A 12,204-nucleotide genomic window follows, 5' to 3' on the forward strand; every position below is an offset into this window, starting at 1 on the left:
TCCACCGCCGCAGATGCGGGCCGCATTTCCACAGCTTCAAGTAATCCTTGCATGAGTCTCTTCGCTGTTCTGTGTGATGAGCAGGGAGTCCTTTGATGGGTTATAATTGACCCAAAGTGGAAGCAACCCATGTGTCCATATAAGGACAAACTGAGGTATATCCACACAATGGAATATTATTCAGCAATAAAAAGCAAGGAAATTCTGACACATGCCACAACACAGATGAATCTTGAACAAACTATACTATATGAAATAATGCAGTCATAAAATAATATATACTTTATGATTCCACTTAAACGAGTTACCTAGAATAGGCAAGTTCGTAGAGACAGAAAGTAGATTTGTGGTTGCCAGGGGCTTAGGGTAGGGGGAAATGGGGAGTTATTGTTTAGTGGATATGTATTTTCAGTTTAAGAAAATGAAAATTTTCTGGATATGTATGGTGGTGGTGGATGAACAAAAATGTAAATTTTCTAAATGCTCTGAAATGGATGCAAACAGGGTTAAAATTGTGATAAAAATAATTTATTAAGCTATACATAAAAGGTTTGTGTTTTTCAAAGTGGACAGTGTTTCTCATAGATGGAAAACAATCTATGAGTTCATCATAATACTAATAAAAAAGGGAGAGCTCCTTTTTATTTTAAGAATACCAACTAATACATCTAGAAGGAGTTAGAGAACTGCAGTTGGCAGCCACCATTCTAGTAACTGATACAGGAAAGAATCATCAATGAAAAGTTTTGTGGAAGAGGGAATTCAAATCATCTCAAGGTATCACCCAACACATTATTCATTAGTTATAAAGGATAAAAGATGCCTTTACAGTGGATCAATCTGTGAGATATTTCCTTAAGCAAATGATCAAACTCAGAATAACCAATAATGGGATGAAGATAAATCGTGTGCCCCTTGAAGTTAGACACAGAAGGACACAAAGGTCACCCAAGTAGTATTCTCGTCAAAAATCTATAATGTGAATTTGATCATGAGGAAACAATCAGATAAATTCAAATTAAAGGTAATTCTACACAACAATTAGTCTAGTTGCTTCACAAATGTCAGTGTCATGAAATCAATTTAAAATCAATTTAAATTTTAAAAAGACTAAGGAACTATTCTAGATTAAAGGAGAAAGACGTGATAAATAAAGGCAATGCATAACCTACTAGATGCTGGATCAGAAAAAATACTGTTAGGAATATTATTGGGACAACTGGGGACATTTGAGGATTGAATATGTATTGAACACACACACACACACACACACACACATATGTATATATATTCAATGTTAAATTGCCTGAATACAATAATTGTATTCTATTTATATAGGAAAATGTCCTCATTCTTATGAGACACATGCTAAATTACTTAGGGGTGAAGTTTCATATCTGCAGTTAATTCTCAAATGGTTCAGGAAAAAAAAACATACAGACATACTTAGCCATGCGTACATATGTATATATAGAGATAATAAAAATATGACACAATGTTAACAATTAGTGAATCTAGATAAAAAGTATATAGATGATCATTGTCCTTTTTTTCCAATTTTTCTGTGTGTTTGAAGTTTTTCCAAATAAATAAAGTTATGAGAAAATAAAAATCTTTAGAAAAGATATTCACTCTCTCTCCTTAAAAGCATCTAATATGCTGGGCTGAAATTGCTATTGTATTTGAAGGAAGAAAAGAATGTCTGGATGGCTGGATAAATCGTCACAATTAGATGCCCTAAATTTTAGTCCTGGTTCTGTCATTAATTTGTCATTTCACATAGATTTTCTCATGGGTCAAATAGGGGGTGATAATACCTCTTTGCCATGCCTACTTTATAGGGCTGTTGTAAGGATTAAATGAGATAACAGATGAGAAATTTACACCGACAAGGGAAAAATGCGATTCAAATTCAAAACACTTTTATTGTTATTGTGTTCTCAGTCAGAATATTTTTTCATAGTCCATTAACAAATTCATGTCCAGAAACTGACAACTACAGATTTGCGCATTTTCAATGGTGTGCACTTACCCCTTTACTTTTGAAATTCCTATATTCTATGACATGGGTATTCCCTGAAGTGATTGATAGCTCTTGCAGGCTATCATTAGCACTGAATGAGACCACTGGAGTCCAAGAGGATTCTGCCACATGCCTGCTTTCTGGGCAGCAGTTCTACATATTTTCCATTTGAGTCAGTGGTAGGAGTTCTGGTTAAATCAAGTGTAACTAGAGAAGATGGTGGGCAGAAAAGAGGTTGTTGGAAGGAAAGAGGAAGGAAAGGTAGCAGGGTCATGAAGAGATTACTTGATACATTTGAAAGGAGAGGACCAAACAATCCTACACTGCTACATAGATATCTATCTCCTTGGGATGTTCTGATTTTTCACTAGAACAACCACTTACCAGTAATCACCAATTTGCCATGTGGTTAGTGGTGAGATGACTGGCCAAAAGTCAATGCCTCATTCACATCATTTGGAAATACACAAGTTAGTTCTTTTTCAATAAGCATTACATGAGGCAGGACTCATTTTTCACTTAATTATTGATTCAATATCCTTGGCAAACAAATTGCACTATAGTTACTCTAGGGGTAACTTTTGGTCAAAAATATGAAGATTTCCCAAACTGTTTCAGAAAGGAAAAATACATACATACACACATACTCACATTCACTGCATGTCCTCTTTCTCTTGTAGGCTTTGGCAAGAAAGCCACATTTATGACTTATGACCCACAATTGGTCATTATTTACTTGGTAGAGACCTTGATCAACATGGGAATATATATAGTGGAGACATAGAAATGCAGGTCTGTTACATAGTACCATCTCATGAATAAAGTCTACTGATCAATCTTTTCTAAAATTTATCTGCTGCAATTCATTCATTAGAGACTTACAACTAACTGTAGAAACTACTCTCCTGGCTTGTGGTTAGAGGCTCTTTGTGTAATTCTCATTAAGAGGATAACCAAGTTAGATTAGGAGACAGCACATTACACTCAGACAGGGTTTAAGAGAGCTGGACTCCCTTCCTAAACATTGTGATCTTAGGAAATTAAAATAAAAAGTGTTCTTAGCTTGTTCATCTATAAAATGGATCTATTAGTTCTTGCTCAATGTTAGTGTTAGGATAATGGTCAAATCTAGCAATGCATTTAAGGTGATCCATACTATCAAAGGTGAATATTATTACCTTTGATATATGTGAAATACATGTATCATGTCCAGAAAGCACTAAACCAGAAAACAAACCAGACAACACAAAGACAACTTAGCATATTTTCCAATTATGACTAAGGCAACAGTGGAGATGTCAAATAGCACTCCTAAGACCTCAGTGTAACCAAACTGTAAAGCTTAAAAGAAAGTTTAGAGCCTGGCCAAGAGCAAGGGCCAAAATGCCAAAGTCCCTTTTTCCTGGCAGCATTAATGGAGCCCATAATAGCAAAGAGTGACAGCAGTCCTGTCAGTAACCATCAGCATGGGAATAAGAGCTGAACAGTGCTTGTCTAGGCATGAGGAAGCCATTCTATTTGTAAATGTATTGCTTGGTCCAAGATTAAATATTTGACTCAAGACTTAATCTCTAATACATAGGCGAACACTTCAAGGAAGAATGAATTGAGGGAAACACACATAAAAGATGTTATTAAATAATTAGGTGCATTTTCCATGTGGTGAAGCATTTTGAGGGGTCTGATCTTTCCAATAGCATTATTTTGGCCTGTTCCCCAGGATAAGGCTGTGATTACTTCACGTTTTTTAAAAACAGGCAAACATACCTGATAAAATTCAAGGTTTCATATGTCTTGTATGCAGAGAGTTATTAAGTATTTTCCAAAATAATAAAATAATTTTCAAAAGCTAGAAAGGAAAAGATATAAAGGTATTCAATATGGAAAAAGGTGGTAAAGATTGAGACTAGTGGTTAATATGACTTCTCTTAGAACTGCTGCTGCTAGCGTTAATATAGCAACTATTTTAATTATTACTAACACAATTCATTTCAATTGTGGGATTAGATAGCTCCAGGTGTATAGTACAACTTCTACCTATGAATCTCAAAGTATCCAACAAACATTAACTACCACAGATCGTGAGAAATTGGTGCTTTTTGCCAGTAAGGAAAGAGTTATTACCTTACCTACAGATGCAGGGAGCCATGGGGAAAGGGCAATCTGTATATATTTACAGAGGGAGGGGATTTTAATTTTCCTCCATTCTTTCCTCTTTTGATAACTTGAGAAGGAGCAGGAAAGAGGGAACAGAGCAGCAGAGAAGGGTTTTCTACCGTTTATGCTCAAGAAGGATAACTAAGCAAATACAATAAGAGTATGAAGCAATTAAATGACTAGGCAATTCGAAGGATGCACTGAGCACGTATACCCATGTCAGTATCAAACGTTGATATAAAGAGTAGTAGAATCTACTCTGACTGCCCTTCATGAAGTCCATACTCTCTTTTTTTTTAATTAAAATTTATTGGAGTGACAAGTGTTAGTAAAGTTACATAGGTTTCAAGTGTACAATGCTGTAATTCATCATCTATATATCACATTGTCTCTTAAAATGCACTAATTCCATGGAAGGATCAAAATGGTGGCGTGAGGTGAGCCTCTGTAAAGCTTCCCTGGAATTTATAACTAATCGAACAACAATAACTCCAGAAAGGACTCCCAGCACAGCAGACAGGCAAGACGAAGAGGCTCACTACTGAATTCACCTAAAGGTGGGCAAATCGCGCAAGCGGGGGGAGGAGGTAAGGGAGAAGTGCAGACAAGGAGCACCGCAGGCGCAGGACGCAAACCTAGCTCAGTGCTGTGAGCTCACTGCATCCCGAAACTACGGCAACTGTGGGAGAGGGAAAAACTCGGATTGCTAGGGCTCCAATTATGGCCCACAGGGCTGAGGGGGCAGCATATAACACAGCTGAACCCAATACTCACAGCAGAGACCTCTGAGAAAAGACTGAGGGAAAAAGGCTGAAAACGGTGGTTTAAGCCCTCACTGCCTAGTAGAGAACGGAAGCCCTAGGCACTGAGACTAGCTGGCCGCTCCCTACCCAACCAGAGCTCGAACCACCCCCACCTGACCAGTGCTAGAAGCGGAACAGTAGCAGTGTCAGGTCAAAAGAACAGAATATTTGCTGTTCTGAGAACTGTGGACAACAGACACAGATTCGCAGCCCAACTAGTTCCCGCAGAGGGGAGGGAGCTGTACAAGCAGGACCGGCTGTGGCGGTGGTCGCAGCCATTGCTCTGGGCCACCTCTCACAACTCACCCTGCCCCTGACCCCACCTGTCTGGGAGGATCCTGGATGGACTAAACAGACCTGCTGAGACATACAGGCTCTGAATCTGGTGCAGGAAGAGCTTTGGAACTTCAAAAGCTCTCTGCATACCCAAACGGACACTGCACCTGTGACCCAAGCAAACTATTAACAGAGGAGAAGCCCATCTCCCAGGGAATCCCCAATTGTGTGAAAAGCTGGAATAGTGCAGAGAAAACATAGCACTACCGTGTGAGAGAGAAAAAACAAAAGGATACAGTCAGAGAGAAAATATAACATCCTACTAACAAGTACTGGGAAACAAAAGAAAGACCTCTTCCTATCAATGTGTTGCAGAAGCCGCTCCTATAGATGTCTAGGAAGAGAAATAATAAATCAGTAATTGCCAAGAATAACCAAGGCAACAAGACAGCTCTGAAAGAAAGTGAAAAGTCTCCAGAAAAGGAACTTAAAGATATGGAAATATGTGACTTAAATGACAGAGAATACAAGATTGCAGTTCTGAAAAAACTTAACAAGATGCAAGAAAACACAGAAAGGCAGTTTAATGAACTCAGAAACACAATCAAAGGACAACATGAGCATTTTATGAAACAGATTGAAATTTTAAAAAACAACCAAATGGAATTTCTGGAGATTAAGAACTCAATAGAAGAAATTAAGAATGAAATAACCAGCGAAGGTAGTAGAGTTGACCAGATGGAGGAAAGAATCAGTGACATCAAAGATAGAAACCTGGAAATTACACAGATGGAAGAAGAAAGAGACTTGAGACTTAAAAGAAATGAAAGAACTCTAGAAGAACTCTCCGACTCCATCAGTAAGAGCAATATATGAATAATGGGCATACCAGAAGGAGAAGAAAGAAAGAAGGGAACAGAGAATATATTCAAACAAATTTTTGATGAGAACTTCCCAATCTTGTGGACAGAACTGGATCCTCGAACCCAAGAAGCAAATAGAATACCTAATTACCTCAATCCCAACAGGCCTTCTCCAAGGTACATTGTATTGAAGCTGTCTAAAATCAACGATAAAGAAAGAATCCTCAAGGCAGCCAGGGAAAAGAAGACGGTAACCTACAAAGGAGAGCCCATTAGATTAGCATCAGATTTTTCAGAAGAAACTCTACAAGTCAGGAGGGAGTGGAACCAAATATTCAAACTATTGAAACGAGAAATTATGAGCCAAGAATCATGTATCCAGCAAAGATATCCTTTAGATATGAAGGAGGAATAAAGACCTTTCCAGACATACAGAAGCTGAGGTAATTTTCTAATACACGACCTGCACTACAAGAAATACTAAAGGAGGCTATTAGACCACCATCAACAGGGACAATTTGTGACAACCAAAACATGAAAAGCGGGAGAGGAAAGGCCTGAACCGGAATATGGGAATAGAGAAAGTAAACCTGCTGAAGAAAATGACATACTCTAAATATCAAACTTTCTTTTACATAAACTTAAGGGTAACCACTCAAAAAAAATCCAGAACTGAAATATATACTATAATAAAAGAAGAAACAGAGGGAAACATCATAGAATACCACCACACAGAAATAATAGGCAACAACAAAAAGGCAAAGAAACAATGGAGACACAGCCTTACCAGACAACTAAAGATAGAATGACAGGAAATCCTCACATATCAAGAATCACCTTAAATGTAAATGGACTGAACTCACCAAAAAAAAAGGCACAGAGTAGCAGATTGGATCAAAAAACTAAACCAAACCTTATGCTATCTCCAAGAGACACATCTCAGCTACAAGGACAAGCATAGACTCAAAGTGAAAGGGTGGAAATTGACACTCCAAGCAAATGGTACCCAGAGAAAATCAGGTGTAGCCATAACGATATCCGATGAACCAGACTTCAGGGTGAAAAAGATAACAAGAGAGAAAGATGGACATTTCATAATGGTAAAGTGGACAACACAACAAGAAGACATAACAGTCATCAATATTTATGCCCCCAATCAGGGAGCACCGAAATATACCAAGCAACTACTAACAGAACTAAAGGGAAAAATTAACAAAAATACAAGTATGCTAGGGGACCTAAATACATCATTGACAGCTATGGATAGATCATCCAAACAGAAAATAAATAACGAAATAGCAGCCCTCAATGACACTTTAGGTGAAATGGACATAACTGACATATATAGAGCACTTCATCCTAAAACATCAGACTATGCATTCTTCTCTAGTGTACATGGAACATTCTCAAGGTTAGACCATATATTGGATCATAAAAATCAGCCTCAGCAAATTTAAGAAGATTGAAATCATACCAAGCATATTCTCTGATAACAAGGCTTTGAAACAACATACTTTTAAAGAACGACTGGGTCAAAGAAGAAATTAGACGAGAGATCCAAAGATACATAGAAACAAATGACAATGAAAATACATACTGGCAAAATTTTTGGGGTGCAGTGAAAGCAGTTTTAAGAGGGAAATACATATCATTACACGCCTATCTCAAGAAACAGAAAATTCCCAAATAAATAACCTCATGTTACACCTTAAAGAACTAGAAAAAGAAGAACAAGTGAAACCCAAGGTCAGCAGAAGAAAGGAAATAACAAAAATCGGAGCAGAACTAAATGAAATAGAAAACAAAAAGAAAATAGAAAAAATTAATGTGATAAAGAGCTGGTTCTTTGAAAAGTTTAACAAAATTGACAAACCCTTGGCTAGACTCACTAAGATAAAAAGAGAGAAGACACTAATTAACAAAATCAGAAATGAAAAAATGGAAGTTATCACGGATGCCACAGAAAAGCAAAGGATCATCCAAGAATACTATGAAGGACTGTATGCCACCAAATTCGATTACCTAGAATAAATGGACAAGTTCTTATGAACATATAGCCTTCCAACTCTTTACCATGATGAACTGTTAAATCTAAACAGACCGATCACCAGTAACGAAATTGAATCAGTCATCCAAAACCTTCCCAAAAGCAAAAGTCCGGGACCAGATGGCTTCACTAGTGAATTCTACCAAATCTTCAAAGAGGAGCTCATACCAATCCTGCTCGAACTCTTCCAAAAAATTGAAGAAGAGACAGTACTCCCTAATTCATTTAATGAGGCCAAAATTACCCTGATACCAGAACCTGGTAAGGACAACACAAAAAAAGAAAACTACAGACCAATATCTCTGATGAATACAGATGCAAAAATCCTAAACAAAATTCTAGCAAATCGAATAGTACAATGCATTAAAAAGATTATTCATCACGACCAAGTGGGGTTCATCCCCGGGTCACAAGGATGGTTCAACATCCACAAATCCATCAATGTGATACATCACATAAACCAAATAAAGGACAATAATCATATGATTATATTAATTGATGCAGGAAAAGCATTTGACAAGATACAACATCCACTTATGATTAAAACATTTAATAAAAGGTATATAGAAGGAAAATACCTTAGCATAATAAAGGCCATATATGACAAGCCCTCAGCTAATCTCATAATTAATGGTGAAAAACTGAAGCCCTTTGCTCTACGTTCAGGAACACGACAGGGCTGTCCCCTATCACCTCTGCTTTTCAACATAGTGTTGGTAGTCCTTGCCAGAGCAATCAAGCAAGAGAAAGAAATAAAAGGCATCCACATTGGGAATGAAGAAGTTAAATTATCACTCTTTGCAGATGACATGATGCTGTATATAGAAAACCCTAAAGACTGCACCAAAAAGCTACTAGATACAATCGATGAATGCAGTAAAGTTGCTGGCTACAAAATCAACGTACAAAAGTCCATTGTATTCCTATATACTAACAATGAAATCTCAGAAAAAGAAATACAAAAAACAATTCATTTTGCAATTGCAGCAAAAAGAATAAAATATCTAGGAATAAACTTAACCAAGAATGTGAAGGACGTATATGCTGAAAAGTATAAGACATTTTTGAAAGAAATTGAAGAAGACACAAAGAAATGGAAAGACATTCCATGTTCATGGATTGGAAGAATCAACACAGTTAAAATGGCCATATTACCCAAAGCAATATACAGATTTAATGCAATCCCCATCAAAATCCCAATGGCATTTTTTAAAGAAATAGAACAAGAAATCATCAGATTTGTTTGGAACCACAAAAGACCCTGAATAGCCAACGCAATCTTAAGAAAAAAGAACAATACTGGAGGTATCACACTCCCTGACTTTAGCTTGTACTACAGCACTACAATAATCAAAACAGCACGGTATGGGCAGAAAAACAGACACATAGACTAATGGAATAGAATTGAGAATCCAGAAACAAACCCACATAAATGTGGACAGGCAGTTTTTGACAAAAAAGCCAAAAACATACAATGTAGGAAAGACAGCCTCTTCAATAAATGGTGCTGGGAGAATTGGACAGCCATGTGCAAAAGAATGAAACTGGACTGCTGTCTGTCACCATGTACCAAAAGTAATTCAAAATGGATCAAAGAGTTAAGCATAAGACCTGACACAATAAACTGCATAGAAGAAAACATAGGTACTAAACTTATGGACCTATGGTTCAAATAGCAGTTTATGAATTTGACTCCAAAGGCAAGGGAAGTAAAAGCTAAAATAAACGAATGGGACTATATGAAACTTAAAAGCTTCTGCACAGCAAAAGAAACCATCGACAGAATAAAGAGGGAACCAACTGAATGGGAGAAGACTTTTGCAAACAGTGCCTCTGATAAGGGGCTAATATACAAAATATACAAGGAACTCATGCAACTCAACAACAAAACAGCAAACAACACTATTGAAAAATGGGCAGAGGACCTGAAGAGACATTTGTCCAAAGAGGACATACAAATATCAAATAGACATATGAAAAAATGCTCAACATCACTAATCATCAGAGAAATGCAAATAAAAACCACAATGAGATATCACCTCACCCCAGTCAGAATGGCTATCATCAACAAGACAAATAGTAACAAGTGTTGGAGAGGCTGTGGAGAAAAAGGAACCCTCATACACTGTTGGTGGGAATGCAGACTGCTGCAGCCGTTATGGAAGGCAGTGTGGAGGTTCCTCAGAAAATTACGAATAAAATTACCATATGACCCAGCAATCCCTCTCCTGGATATCTACCCAAAAGTATCTGAAAACATTTATCAATAAAGACAAGTGTGCTCCAATGTTCATTGAAGCTTTGTTTACGGTGGCCAAGACATGGAAACAACCAAAATGTCCTTCCATAGATGAATGGATAAAGAAGTTGTGGTATATATACACGATGGAAGACTATTCGGCAGTAAGAAAAGATGATATAGGAACATTTTTTTTTCTGCTGATACCAATTTATCTTTATTTTCCTATAGTTTCCACCCTTTTACTCCTTCCCTTTTATATTTTTGATGTCACAAATTACCTATTTTATGCTAAATATTGATAACACATCATAGTAGCTATAGGTATTTTAATGCCCTTTTCCGTTATACTGTAATAAAATGTTTTTTTGTTTTGTTTTGTTTTTTTTAATTTATTGGGGTGACAATTGTTAGTAAAATTACATAGATTTCAGGTGTGCAATTCTGTATCACATCATCCATAAATCACACTGTGGGAGATGAGTGTAAGGGATATCAAATATATGGTGATGGAAGGAGAACTGACTCTGGGTGGTGAATACACAATGGGATTTATAGATGATGTAATACAGAATTGTACACCTGAAATCTATGTAATTTTACTAACAATTCTCACCCCAATAAATTTTTAAAAAATGCACTAATTCATATTGTTAATTTTGTAAGGTGTTTCAATAATACTGGGGTCACACATCCTTATTTTTTTAGACATGCATGCTGCAATATTTAGGAGTGAAACATCATTTATTTGTAATTACCTTAAATAATCCTGGAGAATAAAGAGATAGCAAATGCAAAATATTCACAATTGTAAAATCAAGGTATCAGTATATGGGTATTCTTTATTCCACTCTCTTGGCTTTTCTGCATGTCTTCAAACTTTCATAATACAAGATTTTTTTTTTTTACTAATTCAGATTAATGAGGAAAATCAATTTAAATAATAAAAGTGTCTCAATGACAATTTTTGAAAGACTTTTTTTTCTTCTTTGATTCTTTGTAGTAGCTGAAACAAAGCTAGTTTTGCCTTATATTTTATCAGTTGTTTGTTTAATTGATATATACCTTATTGTAAAAAGGATTTACAGAGTTTCAAGCAATATAACAAAGTCAAATTAATTTAGAATAATAGTAGGAATGTAAGAAGTAATTACAACATTCAAGTCCTTACCCTTGTGTGAGGTGGTCCACAAAGTTAACCTTAAGTTATCTGGCAGCAACATAAACAAGAAAATATGCATACAATGTTTATTTGGAAAATAATAAACTGGTTACTAAGAAAAATCATAATACTATTATAGCTAATATTTATTGAGCATTTACCATGTTTGTAAGGCATAGTTCCAAGCATTTTTCATATATAAATGCATTGATTCCTCACCATAGGAGTACATTAGTCTCATTTTACTTGTGAGGAAACTGAGGCTCATAGAGGTCAAGTGACTTTCCAAAGGTCATACAACCAGGAAGTGACAGTTAGGATTTAACCACAGCTAGTGTTGATTAGAAAGCCCACAATTTAATCTTTAAATAATCCTGTCCCTATTCCTGGTAAGTGCAGCTTTTCCTAATAATGAGACCAGAGAGAAACATATACCCATGGGATTTTTTAGAGGAAATAATGAATAACGTGGTCAAAAAAAAAAAATCTTTACTGTAAACACAGTGACAAGTTTCATTGGGCTTATCATGGTAATTTATAATTATCCTATCTAATACTTGTAGCAAATGAGTTCTGAGTTGCTTGAAAACACTGTGTTTTAAGTGGCTCAGACATACCTCCTTCTATCTGCTAA

The 12,204-nt window shown here is 36.3% G+C and overlaps 1 protein-coding gene across 1 annotated transcript in view; it reads right to left on the bottom strand.

The window, feature by feature from the left end:
* IL1RAPL2 (interleukin 1 receptor accessory protein like 2) overlaps window positions 1-12,204 on the bottom strand; it is a 1,393,401-nt gene that overhangs the window by 308,030 nt on the left and 1,073,167 nt on the right. The gene's annotated exons all lie outside the window — the stretch shown is intronic.

The sequence above is a fragment of the Rhinolophus ferrumequinum genome, chromosome X (assembly GCF_004115265.2).
Source record: "Rhinolophus ferrumequinum isolate MPI-CBG mRhiFer1 chromosome X, mRhiFer1_v1.p, whole genome shotgun sequence".
Classification (NCBI taxonomy): Eukaryota; Metazoa; Chordata; class Mammalia; order Chiroptera; family Rhinolophidae; genus Rhinolophus; species Rhinolophus ferrumequinum.